This window comes from Colossoma macropomum, unplaced genomic scaffold (assembly GCF_904425465.1).
Source record: "Colossoma macropomum unplaced genomic scaffold, Colossoma_macropomum, whole genome shotgun sequence".
Classification (NCBI taxonomy): Eukaryota; Metazoa; Chordata; class Actinopteri; order Characiformes; family Serrasalmidae; genus Colossoma; species Colossoma macropomum.
In genome coordinates this window covers 404204-430000 of record NW_023496051.1, presented here as the reverse complement: position 1 = coordinate 430000, position 25797 = coordinate 404204, and the positions used below count along the sequence as shown (strand labels likewise).

The following is a 25797-nucleotide window of genomic DNA, read 5'->3' as shown; positions in this document are numbered from 1 at the left end:
AGCAGTGTGAACTTATAGACAGGTGTGTGTATTTCCAAATCATGTCCAATCAACTGAATTTACCACAGGTGGACTCAATCAAGGTGTAGAAACATCTAAAAGATGATCTAGAGAAATCCGAGCCCCCCAGAGCTAAATTTCAAGTGTCATAGCAAAGGGTCTGAATACTTATGTCCATGCAAAATTTTAGCTTTTCCTTTTTAATAAATGTGCACTTTTTTTTAAATTCTGTGTCATTAGCGCACTGTTGTCTTTTAAACACTGTAGTATTTTCAACACTACAGTATTTTTACCAGTGTCCTAGCCCAGTGGCTATCAAGATCCACACATAAATGAGGTCATTTGTATTAAAGACCTAGGCCAAGTGAAACATAAACATAAAGAAAACCAAAATTTTAAAATGCAACATAGGCCTAAAAGGTAAATAATAATATCATCATGTAATCTCAACATGTCAAATGAATCCTCACTTATTTGGATTCCATGCTAAACCTGCTTTCCACACACAAGGGGAATTCACCAGTGTGGCGCAGGAACACAACGCTGTTTACAGTATCAGTTAAATCGTCTGATCTGAAATCCTGCTCAAGCAAGTCTTCTTCCCCTCCCTTCAGCAGTTGAAAGGTTTGTCATTCCGCTCCGTCCAGCTGAGTGGGTGTGTGATTTGCTGCATGTGGGCCCATGTTTGGAAACACTACATCTGCTTCTTACTGGGGAAAATTACTGTCAGAGCAGTTCAGGTGTTATTTTTTGGGGGATTGAGTCATGTTGCAAATCTCTGTTGACATATTTAAATTAAGTGAACGCACAGCCACATCTCGCACTGCTCAAGCGGTAAAACACATCAATAATTCTTGTTTATTAATTAGCAATGTTCCCGCTATGCTATTTGCTCATAACGTTTTATGAATCTGGCCCATTGAGCTCACAAAGTCAAAAATGTCATTCGTCCGGGGTGCCAAAACTTTTGCATACAACTGTATATATACCAGAACCCTGGACACACACACACACACACACACACACACACACACAGACTCATGACATGGGTTTGTTTGCTTCCTAAACGTTTGACAAACATGGTTTAGCAAGAGGTGACAGTAAATACGGGAACTTCTGCAGGTTAATGATTCCCGTCTACTGTCTCACTTACAAGAAAGAGAGCGAATGAATGAGAGTGAATGAGTCAGCATGAATGCATGAGAGTGAATGAGTGAGACTGAATGAGCAAGAGTGAATGAGTGAATGACAGATTATATAAGGGAGAGTGAATGAGTGAATAAGTGAGAATGAATGAGTGAGATTGAATGAGTGAATGACAGATTATATAAGGGAGAGTGAATGAGTGAATAAGTGAGAATGAATGACTGAATGAGAATGAGTGAGAGTGAATGAGTGACTGATGGAGTGAATGAGAGGGAATGAGTGAGAGTGAAGGAGTAAACGTATGAGTGAATAAGTGAGAGGCTGAATGAGTGAGAGAGTGAATTCAGATGTACCGCTCATCCATTACTAAGAACTTCATGAGGTTAAATTTCCATCCATGCCATGGAAAACCTCTTAGTTGTGGTGTCAGGCTCTAAATCTTGTCAGATGCAGCACCTGGAGCCATCAACAAATTTCTACAATTACTCAACAGAATTCTACAGGTCACCAACAAAACGATACAATTCATCAACAGAATCCTACATCACATCAGATTGCATAGTAACATGGCCTTGTGCAAAATAGTGATGTTACGAAAAAATAGTGATGTTGTATGCATCCGTTTTGATCACTGACAATGTTTTCCATAAACAACGGTAATTTTAAAACACTGCTTAGAACGATGATTTTTGACTTTTTGGTACTGTTGAAATGGTTACACCTTTAATTAGAAGTGATCTGAGTCAATTTAATGGGAATTAATTAGGCTCAGTGGTGACTGCGTGAGTGAATGTGTGAGTGTAATTCTTTCTCAGAATTCTACAATTCATTACGATTCAACAGAATTCTACCATTTATCAGAATTCTACGATTCATCAACAGAATTCTACAATTCATTTTAATTCTACAATTCAACAAAATTCTACAATTCATTACGATTCAACAGAATTCTACCATTTATCAGAATTCTACGATTCATCAACAAAATTCTACAATTCATTACAATTCAACAGAATTCTACCATTTATCAGAATTCTATGATTCATCAACAAATTTCTACAATTCAGTAGAATTCTATATCAACAGAATTTTCTAAAATTCATTACGATTGTACACTGACGATCAACAGAATTCTATGAATCAACAAAATTCTACAATTCATTACGATTCAACAGAATTCTACCATTTATCAGAATTCTATGATTCATCAAGAGTTCTACAATTCATTAAAATTTTATATCAACAGAATTCTACAATTCATTACAATTGTACACTGATGATAAACAGAATTCTATGAATCATCAACAGAATTCTACAGTTCATTACGATTCAACAGAATTCTACAATTTATCAGAATTCTACGATTCATCAACAGAATTCTGCAATTCATTGTGATTCAACAGAATTCTACCATTTATCAGAATTCTATGACTCAACAGAATTCTAAAATTCATTACAATTATACAATTCATCAACAGAATTCTACAGTTCATTACGATTCAACAAAATTCTATAATTTATCAGAATTCTACAATTCATCAACAAAATTCTACAATCCATTACGGTTCAACAGAATTCTATAGTTCATTAGAATACTATAACTTGTCAACAGAATTCTCCAATTAGTCAACAGAATTCTGTGATTCATCAACAAAATTATATAATTCATCAACAGAATTCAAAACAAAAGATTACAAAGTACACTCTTAAAAAGCTGGTTCTTCAGTAAATGGTTGTAGATGGTTCTACATAGAACCTTTTTGAAAATAATTCTATATAGTACCAAAATGGGGTTCTTATATTGTTACGATGTCAAGCCTGTAACAATAGAAGAACGCTTTGTGGTGCTATATAGAACTCTTCTCAAAAAGCTAGAACCATTAAATGATGCAAAGAACCCTTTTACCATGCAAAGGGTTCTTTGAGTGTTCATGATTCCATTTTCTTTACTACAGAACCATCATTTTTAATTGTGTAGCATGTCCTTGCGCAACACAGTGATGTTATGAAACAGTTAAGCTGAGCTAAAAACAATACAAGCACTGATAGAATTCATCTGTTTTGATCACTGACAGTGTTTTTCATGAAAGATGTTCATTTCAAAATACTGCTTAGAACACGTGTTAAGCTCCAGTCCTGGCGGGCCAAAACACTGCACGTCAGCACGTTACCTCATTAAACACACCTGATTCAGCTCATCAGCTAATTAGCAAGGCCTTCATGACCTGAATTCAGAGGATTAGATGAGGGTAAATGCTGATCTCCGCAGGACTTTGGCCTGGAAGGTCCCCAGTTTGACATTCATTTTTTTTTACTTTTTGGTACTGTTGAAATGGTTACACAGTTAACTAAGAGTGATTTAAGTTGCCTGAGTGAGAATGAATTAAAGTGAGAGTGGCTCAGCAGTGAATATGTGAGTGAGTGAATGGATGAGTTATTGGTGTAAATTCTGGGGTGAATGAGTGAGACTGAATTAGATTGACAGTCGAGTTAAAAGAGTTGAATGAGTGAGTGAGTGAATGGCTGAGTGTAGAAGAACGCTGCCTGCAATTCTCTGAGAAAACAATAAAAACTCAAGGAAGCGCACACACACACACACACACACACACACACACACACACACACACACACACACACACACACAGAAGCTGGGAGTGATTACTGAGCTTTGGGTTAGGAACACACACTTCCTGGCGCTAGAGGTCTATGAATACCAAAAGGCAAAGTATGAAGAAGGCAAAGACTGTGTGTACGCATGTGTTCCACATTTCTGGAACAAAACCTGGAACCTGACTGAATACAAAGAATACAAAATACAAAAGGACCTTGAACCAGAACGTCTGGTGTGTGTGTGTGTGTGTGTGTATGTGTGTATGTGTGTATGTTAGAAAAAATGTAAAATGTATCATTTAGATTCATATTGTTGAATCTATTCATATCCTGCCATTTATACTGTGTGTTCACACGCACGCCAATAATCCAATCACTATTGGATTTCGGTATCTGATTATTAAAGTGGTCATGTGAACAACATACTCAAGTTTTTTTTAGATTGGAGTAAAGTCTAGAAATCTGATTAAGAAATCCAATAAACAGGGCAGGATTTCAGTAATCAGGCTTCTCAGCAGATGTGCACCCTTACTCTGATTTCTTTCATTTTTCTTAGTGTGTGCATGTGACAATTCTTAATGTTACACACTGATTTCCAGACTTTTCAAACTTATACTGAAAGTAAAGATTGGTTTGCCTCCTCCTGTAAAGCTGCTGTTTTGGAGATACTTTGGGTTTTTTTTGGGCAGAATCAATATATTTGTTATATATTTAAGATAGAAAGTTCATAAGCAACACAGTTTATTTAATTAATTGTTTCCATAAATTTATCAGACTTTTTGGACTTTCTCAGAATGTTACAATTAACCCCTTAGTCTGTTACAATTTACTCTGCTTTTATTAGAGGAGAGTGAGGCACAAACCAAAGTAGGGTAAAATTTAACTTATTTCATGCAGTTATACTGACTCCAGTACAATGCGCTTTTAGTCGTATTCTTGTATTCCAATAGCAATATCATCTGTGAATTCTGGCAGCAATCTTACAGATATTTCTCAAGATTCACCATGAAGACCATTTTTGTGCCATAATTTTTTTTTTTTTTCATAAATGTTTTTTTGATCACTGAGTTGTGAAAAGGATTCTATATAGCACCAAAAAGGGTTTTTCTATTGTAACAAGCTTGAAATTATAACAAAAGAAGAACACTTCTTGGTAGTATATAGAACCCTTTTCAAAAAGATTTGATATAGAACCATCTACAGCACATTCTCCATTGACACACACACATATATATATATATATATATATATATATATATATATATATATATATATTGCTTGTGTGAAATAATTATTAATCTAACTAAAGTATTTTAAATTATTAATCTAAAAATAAAATGTGCATATAGTGGGCACGGAGTGTCTAACCACGCATTCACAGTGGCAGCAAGCAGGCACAATTTATTCATTTTCAATGAAAGCTGGCGATTTACGGCGATTTATGAATGTTGGTGACACAAAATGGACAGAGTTACAAACTGAAAATACACTTACAGAGCATTTTATTATGAACACTATACTAATACTGGGGTAGGGCCTCCCTTTGCTTTCAAAACGGCCTCAATTCTTTGTGGTATGGATTCCTCAAGATGTTGGAAATATTCCTTTGAGATTGTGTTCAATGTTTACAGGATCTGGGTTACTGTAGCCTTTCTGTCAGCATGAAACAGTCTGGCCATTCTTTGCTGACCTCTCTCGTCAACAAGGTGTTTCTGTCCGCAGAACTGCTGCTCACTGGATGTTTTTTCTTTACTGCACCATTCTGAGTGACTCTAGAGACTATTGTACATGAAAATCCCAGTAGATCAGCTGTTAGAGAAATACCCAAACCAGCCCAAATGGCACCAATCATCACGCCATGGTCAGAATCACTACGATAATATTTTCTCCCCGTTCTGATGGTTAATGTGAACCTTACCTGAACCTGCTGGCCTGTAGAATTTTATGCACTGCACTGCTGCCACATGATTGGCTGATTAGATAATTGCATGAATGAGATGATGTTTCTAATAAACTGTTCAGTGAGTGTAGGTCAACACTAAATATAGTCGCTGTGGGTGTTAACGTACAGTAAGGAGGGAGCTGAGGCGGCACTGTTCCCCTCTCCCACCCATTCAGCTTATATACCACTAATATTATATATATTTTGTGGTAGTCAATCAAAGTGTTTGAGGGGGTGAGGGTCAGAATAAAACAGTTAGGAAGCAGTGAAAGAAATAAACTGTTGCAAAACTATTATACCTGTTATCTCTCCTATGATGCTGTTTTGTGCTGTTGGGGAGATAAATGGTTAGTCAGTAAATGGTGAGAACATTATGCAATATGGTCAATGTACACATCAATATACGACCAGAAAGAATTCCATTTATGACTACAGGATCAATGAACCTCTCTCACTCTTTCGCTTTTACATAACAAATAAAATTGTCAAACCTTGCATAAAATTTCTATGCAGTTTTTTTTTTTTTGCTAATAATAATATTAAGATTTATTTGTGTATTATTTTGTACATATAATGCAGCTCAAAGTGCTTCACAGAAGTTTAAAAGACAAAAAACAGACAATAATATTATGTAAAAAAATAAAATAAAATGAAGTGTAAGAGACACAAAACAATAACATAATTAGGTGAAAAAAAAGGTAAAAGTGTGATAGATTTACTAGCAGTAAAAGTAAAATCAGCAACAACCAAGTAAAAAAAAAAGAAACGCTACAAATGACAAAAGAAATGCATTTTCTGAAATGCTACAAATACCAATAAAAGTCATATGACTGAAGAGGTGTCTCCATTTTCATGCCTGGCTGTAGCTTTAAAACATGACAGAAAGCAGCAGATCCCAGTTTGCTAATGCAGTAATGAAAACAAAATCGAACCTTCATCGTATTAAATAGATTTAAAAAAACTCATAACTGTGATATTCTTTCTCAGCATATTTTGTCTCCACACTCTTACTACGTGAAACACAGGCCTAAATTACCATAAATCAAACTAAACCGTAAGATTAGAAATGTCTCTGTAAACTCCTCTCATAATTCTCAGGGTTTCTGTTTCTCTCTCTCTCTCTCTCTCTCTCCAGCAGGGTTTTCTGTGCCGTAAAACACTTTGTTTCACAAATAAATATCAAGCTTTTCTGAATTTAATCAGGTGTGTTACAGATGCATATCCACACACTGAGAACAACCACCACGCCCCCTAACACACACACCCCTCCTCATACGCCCAAAACAAACAAACACACCTCTGACCCCCAACTGTCTTGTTGTAGATGTGGGGTACAAGTGGGAGAGAGTAGGAATGAACATCAATATGAAAAGAGAAGCAAAGAGGAAAAAAGAAGATAAGAAAAGAACAGGAAAGGACAGAAGAGAAGAGAAGAGAAGAGAAGAGAAGAGAAGAGAAGAGAAGAGAAGAGAAGACCAGGAGAGCACAGGAAAAGAGATGAAGAGAAGAGAAGAGAAGAGAAGAGAAGAGAAGAGGAAAAGAGATAAAGAGAAGAGAAGAGAAGAGAAGAGAAGAGAAGACCAGGAGAGCACAGGAAAAGAGATGAAGAGAAGAGAAGAGAAGAGAAGAGAAGAGAAGAGAAGAGAAGAGAAGAGAAGAGAAGAGGAAAAGAGATAAAGAGAAGAGAAGAGAAGAGAAGAGAAGACCAGGAGAGCACAGGAAAAGAGATGAAGAGAAGAGAAGAGAAGAGAAGAGAAGAGAAGACCAGGAGAGCACAGGAAAAGAGATGAAGAGAAGAGAAGAGAAGAGAAGAGAAGAGAAGAGAAGAGAAGAGGAAAAGAGATAAAGAGAAGAGAAGAGAAGAGAAGAGAAGAGAAGACCAGGAGAGCACAGGAAAAGAGATGAAGAGAAGAGAAGAGAAGAGAAGAGAAGACCAGGAGAGCACAGGAAAAGAGATGAAGAGAAGAGAAGAGAAGAGAAGAGAAGAGAAGAGAAGAGAAGAGAAGAGAAGAGAAGAGGAAAAGAGATAAAGAGAAGAGAAGAGAAGAGAAGAGAAGACCAGGAGAGCACAGGAAAAGAGATGAAGAGAAGAGAAGAGAAGAGAAGAGAAGAGAAGAGAAGAGAAGAGAAGAGAAGAGAAGACCAGGAGAGCACAGGAAAAGAGATGAAGAGAAGAGAAGAGAAGAGAAGAGAAGAGAAGAGAAGAGAAGAGGAAAAGAGATAAAGAGAAGAGAAGAGAAGAGAAGAGAAGAGAAGACCAGGAGAGCACAGGAAAAGAGATGAAGAGAAGAGAAGAGAAGAGAAGAGAAGAGAAGACCAGGAGAGCACAGGAAAAGAGATGAAGAGAAGAGAAGAGAAGAGAAGAGAAGAGAAGAGAAGAGGAAAAGAGATAAAGAGAAGAGAAGAGAAGAGAAGAGAAGAGAAGACCAGGAGAGCACAGGAAAAGAGATGAAGAGAAGAGAAGAGAAGAGGAAAAGAGATAAAGAGAAGAGAAGAGAAGAGAAGAGAAGAGAAGACCAGGAGAGCACAGGAAAAGAGATGAAGAGAAGAGGAAAAGAGATGAAAAGAAGAGAAGAGAAGAGAAGAGAAGAGAAGAGAAGAGAAGAGAAGAGGAAAAGAGATGAAGAGAAGAGAAGAGAAGAGAAGAGAAGAGAAGAGAAGAGAGGGGGGTACAAGTGGGAGAGAGGGTAGGAATGAACATCAATATGAAAAGAGAAGCAAAGAGGAAAAAAGAAGATGAGAAAAGAACAGTAAAGGACAGAAGAGAAGAGAAGAGAAGAGAAGCTAAAGGTAGGAAAGAGAAGAAGAGAGCAGAAGAGGTGAAAAAGTTTTGTTCATAGTCTCTGAAGATCTCTCATGATGCCCACATCTCCTCAAAGGTGCCAGCACATCAGAGAGAACATATAGTATGTAAGCTGTAGAGCTAATGTGGATAAGCGTGTGTGGTTTAGGGATAGTTTATGTTTAGGATGTGTATACGTGTGTGAGCGTGTGCAGTGAGGCTGTAAAACGCTTTACAGTAAAACAGATGCCATTTGCCCAGAATTGATAGTAACACTCATGCCAGATGGAAGCAGGGCCTAAATGTTTGGGAAACCTCAGCTACAGTGCAGTCTGTGAGTTTTTAAATAAAAGAGTTTTAATGTAAACAATGCTAAAGTTTCACAACATTCCAGTCACTCACCAGTGCATACGATCCCTGGAAACTTCGGCCTGGACTGCACTTTGAATGAGGCAACCCATCAAAAATATATCATTAAGCTTGCTTGACAATTACTTAGACACCACATATAGTCTCATATACATACTAGCACACATTAGAACTGGGCAATTAATCCAATTGTATTTTCAATTACAATTTTGGCTTCCATTGATCATGAAAACAGGATAATCGAGACAAAAGGATTACTGTGCAGCGTTCTGTTTCGCAATTATGCTCTTGTTTTGTCCAATGATGCTCTCCTTTGGTCCCATGCACATATATTAGCAACCACATGGGATACCATAGCAATGGCCTGGCAACACCTTAACAACCACCTGGGACAGTGGTTCTCAACCCGGTCCTTAAGGCCCCACAAGCGGTCCACATTTTTCCTGCAGCCCTGTGTGTTGTGAATTGGTTGGAGTAAACATGTGGACTGTCTTTGGGGCCCTGACAACTGGGTTGGGGACCACTGACTCGGGATGCCATTGCAACACACTAGCAACACATTAGCAACCACCTGGGATACCACAGCAATGCCCTAGCAACACCTTGGTAACGACCTGGGATACCATAGCAGTGCCCTAGCAAAACCTTAGCAACCACCTGGGACACCATAGCAATGCCCTAGCAAAACCTTAGCAACTACCTGGAATACCATAGCAATGCCCTAGCAACACCATAGCAACCGCCTGAGATTAAACAATGAAAAAACAATTCACGCCTCTCCACAGACATCGCCATGTCGAGATCAAACAGCCAGCACAACTGCAGCTTTCATCACATCAAAAAATAACAAACAGCATTTAAACACAATAAAACTACTTCCAAAGATGAAAAGACCAGCTCGGTTATGTAAACCATAGACATTTCCACTTAAATATATTTCATCAACATTACTGAAGAATAAAAATCACTTGCAGTTCAACCGAGAAACCTCCACGACATTTTATGGCTACTGTAAAAAGGGTTAAAGGCATCGTAACCAGCCCACTGAAAGGGTTAAAGAGAGGTTGGAAAATGTAAAATGACTTATAGCTTTTTGGTACATAAAAAACATCCCAAATGGACCTAAATATACAAGGAATGCAAGAAAAATGTAGGACGTAACCCCAAATGTGACTCTGGGAAATGAAGCGCTGAGTGTGAAAAGTTCTGAATAGTCAGTACCTTATATTGAGTTTTATTAGAAACTCTTTTCATTGATTTAGAAATGAATCGATGAATTACTAAACATTTAGGTGAAGTACAGAATATATATTACGTGTAATTACTGTAATTAATATTGCAGTACAAAAGGCCACTTGCTTGTACTCATGATCGCTATGACCATTTACTACAATCTCTTCAAGAAACTACAGAGATACCAAAAGCTGGCAGGGGGTCAGAGTCAAGGGCCCAAAAGCTCCAGACAATATCCCTCATTCGTTTTGTGTCTGATGGAGTGTAAATAATCACCTAGTGGGAGACCACCCACATGTATACACATATATACATCTACATATACACACAGACAAAAGGCATATGCTCTAATTGTAGGAGTCAGTGTTCTTCACCAAGTCCAGCTAACGTCTGTAAGAGAAGGGCCAGAGAGAAAGGAGGGGGAAAAAAGAGCGGGAGAGAGTTCTGCACATGTAAATGAGTATTTGACCAGCTGTGACAGGACTGCTCCACTACTTTCCTCTCATGAAAAAGTCCTAACATAACGACTCATTACTAAACATTACCTAAACCTACAGGGAAGGGAGCCCCTGGGGTTCCCCCCATGTATCTGCTTAGACTGAGGACATCATGGAGAAATGTTCTAATGCTTTCCCCGTTCCTCTTCTCACACAGAAAGAAAACACACCAGTTGAGTATTCTAACAGGCACACACTCCTTATATATGAACCCTCCAGTCTGGTAAAGCACCAACAAGTCCCCTTCTAGAGGTCGGCCCTCCCTCTGATTCCAGCGGGACCCGCCACAATATCTTGCGGTGCGGGACTAATTTTCAGTGTTGTGTGCGGGAGCAGGCGGGAGCGGGATGAAGCACACATGAAGAGAAATCCAAATTTATGAATAATAAATAAAGTTGAACGATCACTATAAATAATATTTATAAAGAACATAAAATGATAATAGTAAAACACTTCAAATGAAGTCATTCTAAAGAGTTGCGAAGCAACCGATCACGTGAACAACACACATATTCTCACAGGTTACTGAGACAACGGGGCCTTCAGTCCGACGGCCACAGCTGCCCAGCAAAACACCAAAAATAACCATTCTGTGGTTCCTGCTTTGTGTTTCCTGGGAATAAATGGTGTTTGGTGAAGTTACTTAACAGTGAGCCTGACAGCCATGACTGTCGTGTTATTACAGTAGAGGATCATGTATTTATGAATAGACTATGTCAGATACTGGATGTCATTTCACCTTGATGGAACTGCCAGGGTGGGAGCGGGACAAAACGTTTTGGTTGCAGGCAGTAGCGGGACAAATGATTCCGATTTTCTGGGGGAGTGGGCGGGCACGGTATGGAATCTTGCGGGAACAGGTGGGAGCGGGACTGAAAAGACAGTCCTGCGCAAACCTCTACCCCTTCCTTCTCCTCAGTGTACACGATACACATATTAATATTTGTCATAAAACAATACACACAGTGAATCGAACACAGTTAAATTTCATGCTATTAAATGCGTGATATTGGGAATGGTGGTGCTGTTTGACACAATCCATGATATGTTTTTTTATATTTTGGGACCTTCTGAATCCCTTATAAACACTCTCTATTCACTGTATTATGCGAAAACAAGGCTTTTCTGAAGGCTTTCAGTTACTGGTCTCATGCGTTCTTGCGTTTTCTTTATACATACCTACATACCGGCTGGCTGAGGCACCTGTGTTGCTGATGGGGTTGGTGTGTACAGGCTTTACAGACAAACATGAGAAGACTGGAGAGAAGAGAGCAGATCAGGATGGACCTGGATTAGTCTGAGGACCAGGTAACATATTTTGAGAGTACTTTCATATTTATTTAATCATTCTCAATTGACATTTTATACCACAGAAGAATATATTGTGCTTAGAGTTATCTCTTATCTCCACCAACATGGCCCCTTAACTACCACACAGCTTACCTGCAACCAGAGATCATCATTTGGGCTGAACCCAAACCAACGCCCTTCCTTCCAGAATCCAGAAGCAGGCCTCAGAAACCTGGAAATCAAAAATACAATACATATGAAAAGCCATTTGTTTTGGTACCTCACTGAAGGAGATGCTGATGAGAGAGAAACACAAAGTCCTGGGTTTTCTGAGATAGTGTTCTGGCCACACAAGCATTATGCTATATAAAACCTATCATCTATGCAAACTGGCCACTTAATTTGGTCCCCTTATCTACATTTATCCATTTTATCAGATCTACTTTCCATACAAATATTCAATTCTGTGGAAAAAGTCAGAGACCACCCTTCATTTATTTAATTTTCAGTCAGAATGTCTATTAAGTCCAAGTGATTTATTTTTAGGTTAGATTTAAGGTAATCTACTTGAATAAGGAAAGAAAATGTTGACGGAAAATAAGTGGAAAAACAGGATTTTCAAAAACTGAAATTCAAAAAATTATTTATAGAGCAAACAGGACTCCTAACAACCACCTGCAGGACCTGGTAGGCCACAAAAACTGTCCCCATCAGATAAACAGTGCTTAAAGCTTTCAACTTTGAGAGAGAAGAGAAAACTAAGTTTCAGTAAGTTCCTGAAAACAAAAATCTGTGTTTCTGTCCATCCTTCCACGGTGAGAAGACAGCTCAGTGCTATGGGTCTGAAAGGATGTGTAGCTGTCAAAAAGCCTCACTGAGAAAAGGACAAAAATGAGAACATTTGCAAATCAAACAAAGAAGCTGATGTTCTCAGAACAATAGACTGACCACCCCAGAGTCCAGATCTCAACATCACTGAATGTGTTTTTGATTACTTGGATTGGGAGAAGGAGGCAGTATGACTGAACTTCGGAGGTGTGGAGAAACATTCCTGCAGATTGAAAAACTAAAAGTAAGTCTGCCACAAAGAACGGAAGCTGAGATAAAGGCCAAGTGTGGACAAATTAAAGTAAAAATAACTATATTATGTTCAGTTGATGCTTCTGTGTAAAGTGTTAAACTAATAGGGGAGAGTCTGTAGCAATGGTATTTCAGGTGGTTGCTAAGGTGCTGTTAGTATATGTACACTTGTCCAAAAACATCTGGCTACCAATGAGTATACTGACTGTGGTGGAATGAGGCATTATACTATTCTGGTTATATATTTATGACAATATAATGAGCCATTATATATTATATAAGTGAAATTACTGAGTTTCAGGATGTTGAGCATCCCTACATTCAGTCCTATAGAAAAATATTAGGTGTTTGAATGAACGCTATGTGAATCAGTTAATACAGCACAAGCATCCAATTTCAGCATAGACTCTATGATCCTAGTTTTGTGGTTCTAGCTCAAAAGCTGAGCAAAGAACAGTACGTTGGCTTCTTCTACTACACTCTTAAAAAAAGACGGCTCCTCAGGTATTCTTCAGTAAAGAAAATGGTTCTATAAAGAACTATGAACACTCAAAGAGCCCTTTGCATAATTAAAAGGTACTTTGCATCAGAAAGATGGAGAATGTGCTGTAGATGGTTCTATTTAGAACCTTTTTGGAAAAGCTTGACATCGTAACAATAAAAGAACCCTTTTGGGCGCTATATAGAACCATTTTCAGAAAGGTACCATACAGAACCATCTACAGCACATTCTGAAGAATGCTTTCATGACACAAAAAACCCTTTAAATCATGTGAAGGGTTCTTTGAGTGTTCATGGTTCTTTAAAGAATCATTTTCTTTACTAAAGAACCCTTGAAGAACCATCCTTTTGAGTTTATATGCCTTGGATAAACAAATCTTCCTCAATTTTTTTTTTAATTTAGTGCTTAAACACTGTAATTTTTTAAAACCCACAGACCTAAACGAAGTTTGTAGACTGGTGATGTAAAAATTCAGATCCACTGTTTAGGGTACAAAAAGCCACACAAACATTTTTAGTGGGCCTCAAGAGATATAAATACAAGAACAATATAGAATATGGACTATTTAATAAAAAAGTGGTCTCTACCTTTTGCATAGTAGTGTAAAGTGAGCAGACCTGTGGATTATATTGCAATAATTAGTGAATACAATAGACAATAAGGCCCAATCTCACCCCTCGCCCCACCACTGAGCCCTTATCACCCCTCGCCCCACCACTGAGCCCTTATCACCCCTCGCCCCACCACTGAGCCCTCCGTTTTGCGTGTTCACCTCTAGGGCCCAATCCCATTTCTTCTCGAGTGTCACCTTAACCCCTTGGAATTGAGTTATAAGGGGTAGTAGTTGAAATCTTTCCCTACAAAACGGGACCCTCAAATTTAAAATTCTTCATTAACAGCTACTAGCGCTGCTCTGTAGGCGACCCGGCCCGTCTTCAGTGACAGCAGAGGAGAGTAAAGTTCAGCTCCTCACTGCTGGTCTCTGCTGGTCTTTAGTTACATTTAGGGCATCATATGCTTTCAAAGAGCATATGATGCCCTAAAATGGTGCAGCAGTTACATTCTGGTGCTAGAACTGCTGGACCATTTAAGGTGGAACTGGAAAGTTAGCTAGCTAGCTACTGAGACATTAGCATGCTATTAGCGATTTTTTTATATTTGTTACGAAGAAAACGACCATAATACACTGAAACGACATTAAACTAAGATAAAACAGTGGTTATCGTAATTTTTAACAGAGAAAATTCTCAAATTTGTGGGTTTCTTTGGTCTCTTGTTCAGCCATCTTGCCGGTTTTTCTTTTTTTCTCATAACACTCTGTTTGGAGTCTCTGAAACACTCTGTTTGGAGTCTCTGGGTCATGTAGCCCAAACACTTCGCCCTACCCCTCTATCTCAACTAAAGTCAGGACACCCTACCCCTAGACATGAACGTGCAAAACAGAGGGCTAAGGGCCAAGTGGTAGGGGTGAGGGGTGAAATGGGATTGGGCCTAGGGGTAGGGTGTCCCAATTTTTTGTTGAGATAGAGGAGTAGGGTGAAGTGTTAGGGCTGTATGGCCCTTCAAACAGGTTCTTCAGATCCAAACAGAGGTTTTTCAGAGACTCCAAAGAGTGTTATGAGGAAAAAAGAAAAACCGGCAAGATGGCTGAACAAGAAACCAAAGAAACCCACAAATGTGAGTATTTTCTCTGTTACAATTACAATAACCCCTTTATTACCTATAATAGTTTTATATATATATATATATATACACACACATGTTTTGGACACAGCCTTAGTCAGATTACTACACATAGAGGTCTCTGAGGGTTGCATAACCATAAATTACAGAGAAGTTTCAACTAAATATAAATATAATAACTTTGCAGGGGGGTCTAATGGTTGCACTTTTTTTTACCAAATAGCAGTTTGGATTCCCACTAAAACACATCACAGGATAGCAGGCCTCTGTTGGCCTGCTGACAGCATAACTAGCAGATTGCTGGCTTAACCAGCACTGTTGGTTAAGCAGTGTTAGATAAAATGCCACCTTTTATTGCTTATTTTCCACTCATAGTCCAATTTACCTATTTTTGCTTTATTTCCTTCTTTTGTTATACTTTGTAAATGTGTTCAGTAAATACATTTTACAGCAGTATCAACCAGATATACAGATGTAACCAACCTAGCACAGTGTCAACAATGACAGCTTCAACGAGATAATTTTTGTTAGGCCTTGCTGTGAACCTTTTACTCTTAATTCTGTGTAATGTTTGTCTCTATGTTCATTTAAAACCTGTTAGAGGCGATCAAAAACTATATAGACTTTATATGCCGGACGCTAATCTGGGAGGTCTGGGGGTGGACCAGCTGGTGCTGACCCTATCAAGCCAGTGGACTGATATGTGCCCACTATCTGGGATATGAGCCACATCGTCTGCAATTCTTTCATTGTAAGACAGTTAAATAACAAAGCTACATTTTATTTCACCACACAGTAGCTAGCTAGTATGCTAACTGGTTTAACACCTTAGCAACCACCTGGGAAACCACAGCAACAGACCTTCCCCATTCTAGTTTAATTTCCAGTCATAAAGTACAAATTAATTATTTTTAATATATTTTTCAGTATCAGGTAAAAAAAAATAGAAAGCACACTTAACAGAAAATTACACAGAAGCTTTAACTAAATATAAATATAAATATAATAGATAACCTTTCAGGTCTTTTTTCCCGAACAGCCTTTTGTATTCCCCTTAAAATACATACGAGCCACATTATCTGCACAATTCTTTCGTTATAAGACACTAAAAGAATGAAACTCCGTTTTATTTCACCACACGCGAATTTTTCTATCGTTATATCCTCGCAAAGTGACTCAAAACACGAGGTTGAACTTGGCTTCTTGGTCGAATTGTCCGTTCCACCTTAAATGCTGCTGCGCTGACACACTGGCACCTGTGACCTGCTGCTCCGTTTAAGGTGGAACGGATAATTGGAATGAGAAGCTAACTTCAAATTCGCACTGAAAACACATAAAACAGAGTCATGTTACTCACAGTACTCACAAGATGTAGAAGCACAATGTATATTCACAACGATGAGCACATGAGACGTTTAATCCGTTATTCCTGGATGCAGCGACGACCGAGGCTCGCTGTTAGCCGCCTCAGGTGCGCTGGTGCGCGGCTAGTGCTGGCAAACCGACCGCTGGAGCGCCGGAGCCCGGAGCTAGTCGTACCGCTCCCAGCAGCGAGTTTTTCCCCGTTCGTGTGCCTTTTAATGAGGCCTCTCTTACTGTTTTAATGTCTCTCTTAATCCTAAAAGTTAGTCTCCGGGATTTCCTGCAGGTTATATGTTTTTGTTTACTTGCTTTCACACGTCAATCAACTATGGAGCTCTTCATAAACTGCGACAGGCTGTTAGAGCGAGTTCAGTACGTCATATGCGGAGTGGGGGCGCCACTCAGCGGTCGGTGAATGAACTGCAACTCAAAAATACATGAAAAATAAAGGGAAAATGCCAGGGGGGTATTTTTTGGGCATTTTTGTGCCCATTTTGATGCCAGCGTGCAAAATGAGGAACGCTTCACGATTTTGCGTGTCATCCTTGCGCAGGGGCCATGCTAATCTTCTCTGTATCGTTCCAATTTTAGTATATGTGCTGCCGTAGCAAGCACGAACAGAGAGCCCGGACGGCTGGTATAAATAGCCGGGCCATTGGGTATGATTCTTGTCTGTGGTAGATAGAAAAAACCCCAAATATTTACCTCAGGAGGCAGAAAAAGGTGTAAGTACCTGAAATATAGTGATATCCAATGGTAAACAATGAATAATTTAAAGTATTTACCTTTCTTTTATTCATTCTGAAGCTCCTGGGGCGTGGACTAGGAGATATGCAGAACAGAGGGGCAACCAGCAGCCTGGATTGGCTGCTCTGTTCGTGGCGTAATCAGCTCCTTTGTCATTCTTCACATTCCATCCCCCTCAGTGGCCCCACCACTTCCTCCCCCGCTGCTACCTTCCCCCCTCGCTCACAGGAGACGAAACGACAAAGGCACCCAGAAAGCAGCCTCTCGGGACCTATAAAAGAAAAAAGATGAAGCATATACAGAAAACAGCCAGCGCAAAGGCAAAACAAGCTGAAACTGAATGCATCGGCAGTCATCTTGGAGCTCGTCTGCGAAATCAGGAAGTAGTTGTGGTGCTGCACACTCAGAGAGGAGTTAGGATGGTCGTGTTTGTCCTGTCTGTGTACCCTGGCCTTTAATGTTAGATGAAATGGTTAAAAAATGTGGCCTAAAGCAAATTTTAACCCTTACCTTACTGTCAGATCATGTATTACCGGAGCTCCGAGACGTTCATGTCAAAAAGCATGCATGGATGTTCAGGAAGAATGACAGGAAAAGGCCAAATCTGAAGTAGAAAGAGGAGAAATGTTTAGTGCACAACGTGAAAAAACATTGCAAACATTAAACCAAATAAGAACAATGTGTTAGAGCAAAGATGTTACATAGAACACACAATTAAAACAAATTCATGCAATAAATGTGTAATAATATAGTAATAATATAGTAATAACTCAAAAGCAATACCTTACATATACACTTCAATGTATGTTCACATTTTAAGTTTTAAATTTTACAAAAGATATAGTTTTACAATTATAATATTTATATATAAATTATATAAAATTATTAATTGTATAAAATACATATATTTTTAAATTTCTGTTGGTCCAAAAAGTAAAAAGTACATCACATGTTGCAAATATGGCAAAAACATAAGTTTTTTTTTATCAGAATTATGTCTGTGACTACTAATTTTAATTTTTTTTGACTGTGAATAAAATTTAAAAAAATGACATATAATCAAAGAAAAAAGTTCATTCAGGGCATAAATGTACAAAACTTCACCACTTTAGACTAATCAGAACAAATTTTATGCGATTTTTAGTACAGAACTACTAAATTTAGTTTTTGGGCACGAATGGGTTAACAACGCCATTTTTACGCTTATTTTATTTATTTATTTATTTTAAATTTTACATACATTTTTTTAAATGTAACATGAAAGTTACAGCTGTCCTTCACTAGGTGGCGCCAAGCCCTCACTGACGTAGGTCTGACGCGTGACCCCCCGCAGAGCGTAGGGCCGCGTCCGAAACCTCATACGACGGTCCTATACTGAAGCGCGCAGCGCGAATGGCGGTGTCCTATTTTTGGCGCACTTTCTACTGTGGTAGGGTGCGGTTTCGGACGCGGCCACTGACTTCGTTCAGTAGCAGCTCAGCAAAAGTTACCAGGAGGTAAAGTTTTCAGTGAAACCTTCTACTGAACAAGCGAAACAAAGCTAAATCCGCTGAAATGTAAGAACAGCAGGACGTTAAACCAACGTGCAGCGTTTTAATAGACAGCGATGCGTTCTGCACCCTTGAGCTCGTGCAGTCTAGGCTGCACATGGTCGATGTACTACACCAACAAGACGTTTCACTGGACGCATTTGAGCATTTGAGTCACTGCATGTGATGAACACCATCACCATTCATTACAGACAACTGCTGGATTTTCAGCCAGAACATTATAATATCTATTTGTCTTGGAATTAAATATGAAAAATGCATAGAAAGTGGGTCACTGATCTGCACATCTAACTGTTCTTCGGCCTTCGTCTAGCTCACAAAACCTTTCCTGAGCTGCAGAGGCATCAGGTTTATGGATGGGGGGGCTAAGACTTTATTACTATACTTCCATCAGACCTGCTCCTTCTTTCTCTTCCTCTGCCTGCCTGTGTTTAGTAACACATTATTTTTGTTCATCTCAGATTTACAAGAACTCAAGGACACAATCAGAGACCATGAAACCCCTGATGGAGCTGCCGTCTCTTAAATTCAGGCTGAGGATTTGCGGGACACATAATTTTGTTATGATCCCCACTCTGTGACCTTTTCACTGACAGTAACTTACTGTAAACAACAGGCCTGTAATGCAAGCGCTGGTGTTGATGTTTCCAAACACTGAAGAGAAATATTAAAGTGAAGAATATGAAAAGCTGTCAGTGAAGTTATTTTTCACTGTGTCGCTCATTTACTCTTCAGCTCTAACCTCCTTCCAGCTGTTTTGTCTGCTAGCTGGCTAAAGTTAGTGTGAGCCTATCATCCTTTCTTTGCCTCACATGAACCCAAAGTTAGTCGGCTATGGAAGCCCATTTGTGCTGCTTCAATAAACTCTACTACCGAATTCATATTTGTCTCATAATTGAGTGAATAGCTATGCTGTTATTGTGAGGTACTAAGACATTATTATTAGATATCAAGTCATTATTTAGAGATATTATCACATTCATTTCAGATGCTTTGTTCATTATTTTGAGAAACATTCGTGTTATTTTGAGATGCTTTATGCTTTTGAGATAAAAACTAAATGTAATATGATAACTAAATATAAATGCTCTGCTGAAAAGAATCATAGAAGCCTTTTCTGCTGGTTCCTGGTGGCGTCCAATAATCACTAATGGTATTCCGTGTTTTCCTGATGGGCTGAGTTCACAGTGTATTAAGCCAATTCCCATTAGAAAGCAAAACCATCAGGTTTTAATCCTAATAGCTCCTAAGATCTCATATCAATGAGACACCTCAAAATAACAACTTAGTATCTCGAATTAATGAGACAGTACTGCACAAATATGACATAGACGTTCATTTTCCTAATGAAAATATAATAATTAGGTGCTGGGCGTTGTGCACGTTGTGAACCAGAAGAAGAGATGGTGAATGAAAATAAACTACAGATGATTTTCTTACTAGTAAAGAACATTTTTTATGGAAGGGAGTATAAATACCTTGTTTGGGGGGAGTTGGCGGGGAGGGGGGGGGGTAAACATGGCCTAGCGTCGATCATGCTGAGCTGAACAGGTGTGTTGTACTGACGATGCCCGGGTGCTCAGGAGCAGGACTGATGATCCACAGGGCTACAAATCACTTTAAAGGGGTTTTTATAGGTTAACTCACCGACCCGCCTTTCAGAGCTCGCCTTTCTTCGTAGCAGCACGTGAAGCACTTCGCGCGCTCTTGTTTACGGAGTCGATTCCCAAAGACTCGATTCTTCGACTCCAGCACGTCTGAGAGCTGGAGTCGACTCTCGGCCAATGACTCTGAGAGTCGAAATGCCTGGAGTCGACTCTTCGGTTCTGTAATTGTCTCGAGGGACAGTTTGATGGAGATGTGTGTAAAGCAAGACAGAGTTTGAGCAGCGCGAGTTCGTTTTAAGGAGAATTCAACCGATTTGTTAAAAATTCCACACAATTCAGCCTTTAAAATGCAGTCATTCAGAGTGTTTTGAAGTGAATCAGTTCATTGTAAACAAACCAGGCGCTGCGGTAATAAAGCCACAGCATAAACACAGACATTTCATTTACGATCCAAACCACCAGTTAATCTATGTGTGTCTGTTCAGTTCTTCTATGTAATGTTCGCTGTTCGTTTTCCACACAGTGACCTGGAACAGGCCCCGTGCGATTGGCCAGAGCGGGTCACGTGAGCTGCTGACGAACCCTTCCAACGGTTTGTTTCTAAACGGTCTCGCCTCATTGGTCGAACTCCGGCCGAGGCCCCCTGTGATTGGACGGAGCTTTCACGAAAACCCGCGGTGCCGCCGGCGGAGCGCGAGAGCGTCGCGTCAGCCTCAGCATTTCGGAGCGGTTTCCCAGTAAGTCCGGTACTTCAGTGTTTCGGCCGCTGTTTAAACTCGGTGTTTGGACCGCGGGCGCGTCATGTGAACTTACAAAAAGAGTCGGTTAACGTTAATGTAATTGTTTTGTGATGTTCACAGCTCCTCCACCAGCTCCGGTCACTCCACCTGCTCCACTGACCCCACCTCGTTTTCCCAGAAAGGCTGCGCAGAAGAGACGTGCGCCTCATGCTGCTTCTGAGGTGAGGTTATCATTTCTGTGCCTTTTTTTTTCATTGCTGCACAAGAACAAGCAACACACACACACACACACGCAAACATCCACTGACAGGCTATTTGTCTGTAGGGTCCTGTGCTTCCACAGAGCTGGAGGCACCATCTCCCTAAAGAGCAGCATGAGTGGATCAGCCGTGCCATGTTTAGGAGGGACACGGCAGGGAAGGCTGTTCTTGTGGACAGCCTACAGATGTGGTGGTATCCTCCCCCACCGCGCCCTGTTCAACATCAGCCGCCGCCTTCCCCTGACGCCTTCTTCACCCGCCCCTTCTGTCTGTGGATGCCCTACCGCATGTGGGCGATCAGACTCTTGTGCAAGCAGCCCAACTGCCATCGGGCCGGTCAGCGGCTGACGTCTTGCGGGCTGTACAAGACGGTCAGGAGGGTGCTCGACATCGATGGCTGGTACTTCGTGGCCAAGAAGTACCTGGAGTGCCGTCGCTGTCGGAAGAAGGTTGCAGGATGGTCGCAGGACGTCCTGGAGCAGCTGGACCCTGCGCATCATGCCATGTTTCCAGCCATCCTCACATACAGGTAAACGTACATCTACGACACAAAACGCAAGGGCAACTTTTATGACGTACAGATGTGAATGAAGGAATAGCACACTGTAGATCTATTAGGGTCACTTTTTGGGGTCTTCTGTCAGGTTAGGAGGGGAGTAGCGGTCACTCTTGATCTTCTTGAAGTGTCTGACACCACCTATCCTGTGATGGTTGCTCGTTGGCCACCTTTTTCACACCTTTTGATGTCCCCTTTCTGGAATGCCTGGTCGTTAAGACTCCCATTGTTCTCTGTCCCTGCACCCCTCTCCCCTCCCCCCGCCGCAGAGACCCTGAGACTCCTTTTACAGCCGGTCCCCAACTCTGATCTGTGAATGTGCGTGCTTACAGGCTGTCCTGAGACATGAAGGTGGTGCGGCTGATGAGAGAGAGGTCTCCCGGCAACAGCGTCTCTGCGCTGCACCGCAAACTGAGGGAGCAGCACAGTGAAGCCTGGATGACGAGCACACTGCAGTACCTTGCAGTGTGTAAGAAATTCGAGGTCTCTGGTGTCGAGGCACAGCCTGTGGCACCACCGCCACCCATGGTGCCTGTTCCCTCACCCCACTGGCTCCTCACCGTCCATGCCCAGGACGTCCGGACGCGGATCGGCGAGATGAAGGCCAGGGTCACCTCCATTTTTGGATCTGTCTTGAAGATGGATTCAACAAAGAAGGTACTGTTTTTTATGCGAGATTCTCAGGTGCACGTTACCCTTCACTGATTGAATGTAGTAAATTAGCATAAAGTATGTATATATTTATTTTGTGTGTGTGTGTTCAGGTGACCAAGAAGCTGGCTGGAGCTGCAGCTAGGACAGCAGCCTGGGTGACCAATGTGGGCAACGAGTACGGACAGGTGCTCATGTCTGTGCTCACAGCTCACGAGGGAGATGGGCTGCTGCCCATGGCAGCGGGCTTAATGAGGCGCTACCGTGAAGCTGGAGTCCGGAACAGGGAGGTCCAGAGCAGCGGCCCTGTTCCACGAGTGGGAGGAGCTGGTCGTCAGGCTGGATGTGTGGCACCTGATGCGAAGGTTGGCGGCGGGTGTCACCACCGACAGCCACCAGCTCTACGGCCTCTTTATGGCGAAGCTCTCCGCCTGCATCTTCGAGTGGGATGCAGCGGATGTGGCTCGTCTGCGGGAGGCCGTGCAGGCGGAGATGGAGGAGAAACAGGGCGTCGTGGGCCCGAGCGAAGACCAGCTCGCCAGCAAGCTGACGCCAAAGCTGCTCGCTCGGCACTGTCGACGGCGCACGCGCGGGGCTCGGGAGACCGAGGAGCTCATTGGTCAGCTGCTGGCGGCTTTCCGCGACGTGACGGACACGATGGGTGTCCCCTTGCTGGCCAACGAAAGGATGGACGCCACTTGGAACACCCAGCGGCAACACCTCCGTTGCATCCAAGATCCTCCAGGACTCCAGCTTTACACAAAGACGGGACATCTGGCCAAAGGCGGGGTTGTCCTGCCCGTGTACCGCTGCGCACGGGGCTGCACCTCCCTCGAGTCATTCCACCTACGCCTCAACCACTTCATTCCTGGTGAGCGTATAGATTTGTATTTTGCGTTTCTGTCATGTGTCTTGTGTTTGTTGCGGACTGTCTGCAACATGTTTTCTCTGCTTCGCAGGCACTTCTGCAAATGCAGAAAACTTCCAGGCGTACCTCCTGGAAGGCTTAGTGAGGTGGAATGAGGACCGTGCAGCGCCCACGGTAGACCAGGCAGGGCAGGTGCTGCGGTGCTACAGCGGCCACCTGCAGCACAACCTTAACGAGCTCAGCCAACAGCTGCTCAACTGTAAACTGGTCGAGGACTATACAAAACCTGGAGAGTACACAGGTAATTATTCATCGTCTGAATCTTTATAGCGCTATATCTAAAATGAAAACATGTTTTTTTTTTTCAGTTAGTGAAATTAAAATAGGATTATTGCTGTGTTTTAGGAGAGCTGATCGGTGTGGAGTACCTCTACTCCCAGCAGTGCAAGGAGCTGAGAGAGGACATCGGTCATGACCCCGATGCTCCAGATGGCACCCCAGACGACGAGTCGGAGTGGGAGGACGACGGGTTTGACGAGGCGGCTTACTTGGGTGAAGAGGAGGAAAGCGACCCCACCGTCGCCCCGCCTTCAGTTGCTGATCCCCACCATGGCCTGTTGCCCATCCGTGCTGAGGCAGAGGCAGAGACTCCTCTTCTGTCTGAAGACGCCCCTTCAGACCCGCTCCTTCCCTCCCCAGCGATAGCGACGTCAGGGGTGGACGATGATGGTGACGATGATGTAAGAACTGGCCGGGTTAAAAAAAAAAGTTACGTGGGCAGCGTAAATTTGAACAAAGTTCATCTCTTTCCTTGCTGTGTCTCTTTTATTTTGCCAGGTATTCAGAGGTCCCGATGGAGCACCTGGGTACGACCGCGTGGTCAGGCTGGCCAGGTACCTTGTGGGGCTGCGTGACGAACCCTGCGTCTCTGAGAGGCACGTTGGCGACATCATCGCTCTTTGGAACTCCCTGCCAGAGGCTGACAAGTCTCCTACTTGCCGGGACACAGGGAGCGGCTCCTCGAGGGACGGTTTAAGGCCAGCCACTCAAAGACCAGTGGGACAGGAAGCTTGAAGCGGTAAGGGCACCATACATGCTGACGAGGATTTTTACAGAGTGTGTCCTTTATTGTCAAATCATAACTTGTCTGTTTCTTCGTATTTTTCTGAGCAGCTGTTTGCTGGGTCAAGGCACAGGGCCTGCGCAGTGGCCGCACGCAAGCCGCCTCATGAAGGCCATTTGCCTGGAGCTCTGTGCTATTTACCCTCATGGCCAGAAGATCGCCGGCGTCAGGGTGAACCGCTGGGGTGCCGTCCTGCGGGACTACAGCAGGATCAGGATGCTGGTCCTGAGCAGTCCTGGGCTCATGCAGGCGTCAGCGCTTCAGCTTTTTGAGATCAATCAACGCACTCTGTCTGTGTGGTAAGGGGCTTGATCTAACACTGTAGATGCTGTGCATTAGAAAACTGTCTTAGGTGAACTCTGAGTATTTTTAATTTATTTGTTTTCTTTTTTTGTTTCGACAGGCATAAGGATTTGGAGAAGAAGCAGGAACCGGCTGTGCTGTCGTCGGAGATTCCAGTTTCCAAACCCAGCCTGACAGCAGTCGTTCCGCTGTCCGAGCCCAATCAGAATATTCCGGAGCCTGAACGCCCGAGGCCGGGCTTTACATTTCATGTAAAGTCTTTCTGTGAGGAAGCTTTTACAGGTGGACGTCTGGTTCCTATCAGTTTCTCTAGAACAGAGCATTTCACCTCCAAACCGCTCTGAATGACTTTGTTTACACCGCGATGCTCTGATTATGCAGAAATTTTGAACACTTGGTGGAGTTCCCCTTTTAACTGCCAGGCTTCGTGCTCCCCCAGCGCTGCGCACAGACTCTGCTCGCACCCACCGCTCTGCACCCAGAGCTCCGCTCTCTTCGCGATCAGGGTCGCAGTGAACGAGTAGAAATAGACGGTTTTCCACGCACGGTTAAAGGAGGACGGAGCTTCCTGCTCTCCCGAGTCTGATTCAGGTTTTCCGTTCCACCTTAAACGGTGCTGCCGTTACACTCCGGCGCTCGCGCAGCTGCTGTCGGTTATAGTCGGTGTGATTACGGAGTTTCATCGTTTCTCTATAAAGTGTAGCTGCTGGAAAAACGAGTGAACTCCGCTGAGGACGGTTTAGTCTCTGCTGTACCGCTTCATAACCAGCCCCGGAGCTGTTTCGGTCCAAACGGAGTGGAGTCGAGTGAAACGCGTTATTTGGGCGAAGCCACTTTTCAAGATCTGATTTTCGACATTTGTACAAAGCGGGTAAATAATAGTCTACAGCTCATTT

At 41.9% G+C, this 25797-nt stretch overlaps 1 protein-coding gene and 1 non-coding gene across 4 annotated transcripts in view; both read right to left on the bottom strand.

Moving 5' to 3' along the window:
* The window catches only part of LOC118804591 (ribosome-binding protein 1-like), a 48409-nt gene extending 31560 nt beyond the window's left edge, over nt 1–16849 (bottom strand). The window contains exons 1-3 of one of the 3 annotated variants that reach the window (XM_036565119.1): nt 16492–16849; nt 12023–12101; nt 11759–11836 (exon numbers count right to left, since the gene is read on the bottom strand). The gene's annotated coding sequence lies outside the window, so the exon portion shown is untranslated. The remainder of the gene's footprint in view (nt 1–11758; nt 11837–12022; nt 12102–16491) is intronic. The other 2 variants (XM_036565118.1, XM_036565120.1) reach the window with 2 other exon arrangements.
* A 155-nt stretch (nt 16850–17004) lies between these two features.
* Nucleotides 17005–17111, bottom strand: LOC118804663. The gene has a single exon (XR_005007005.1). It is a non-coding gene; the product is annotated as a U6 spliceosomal RNA (small nuclear RNA).
* Between the last annotated feature and the right edge of the window lie 8686 nt (nt 17112–25797).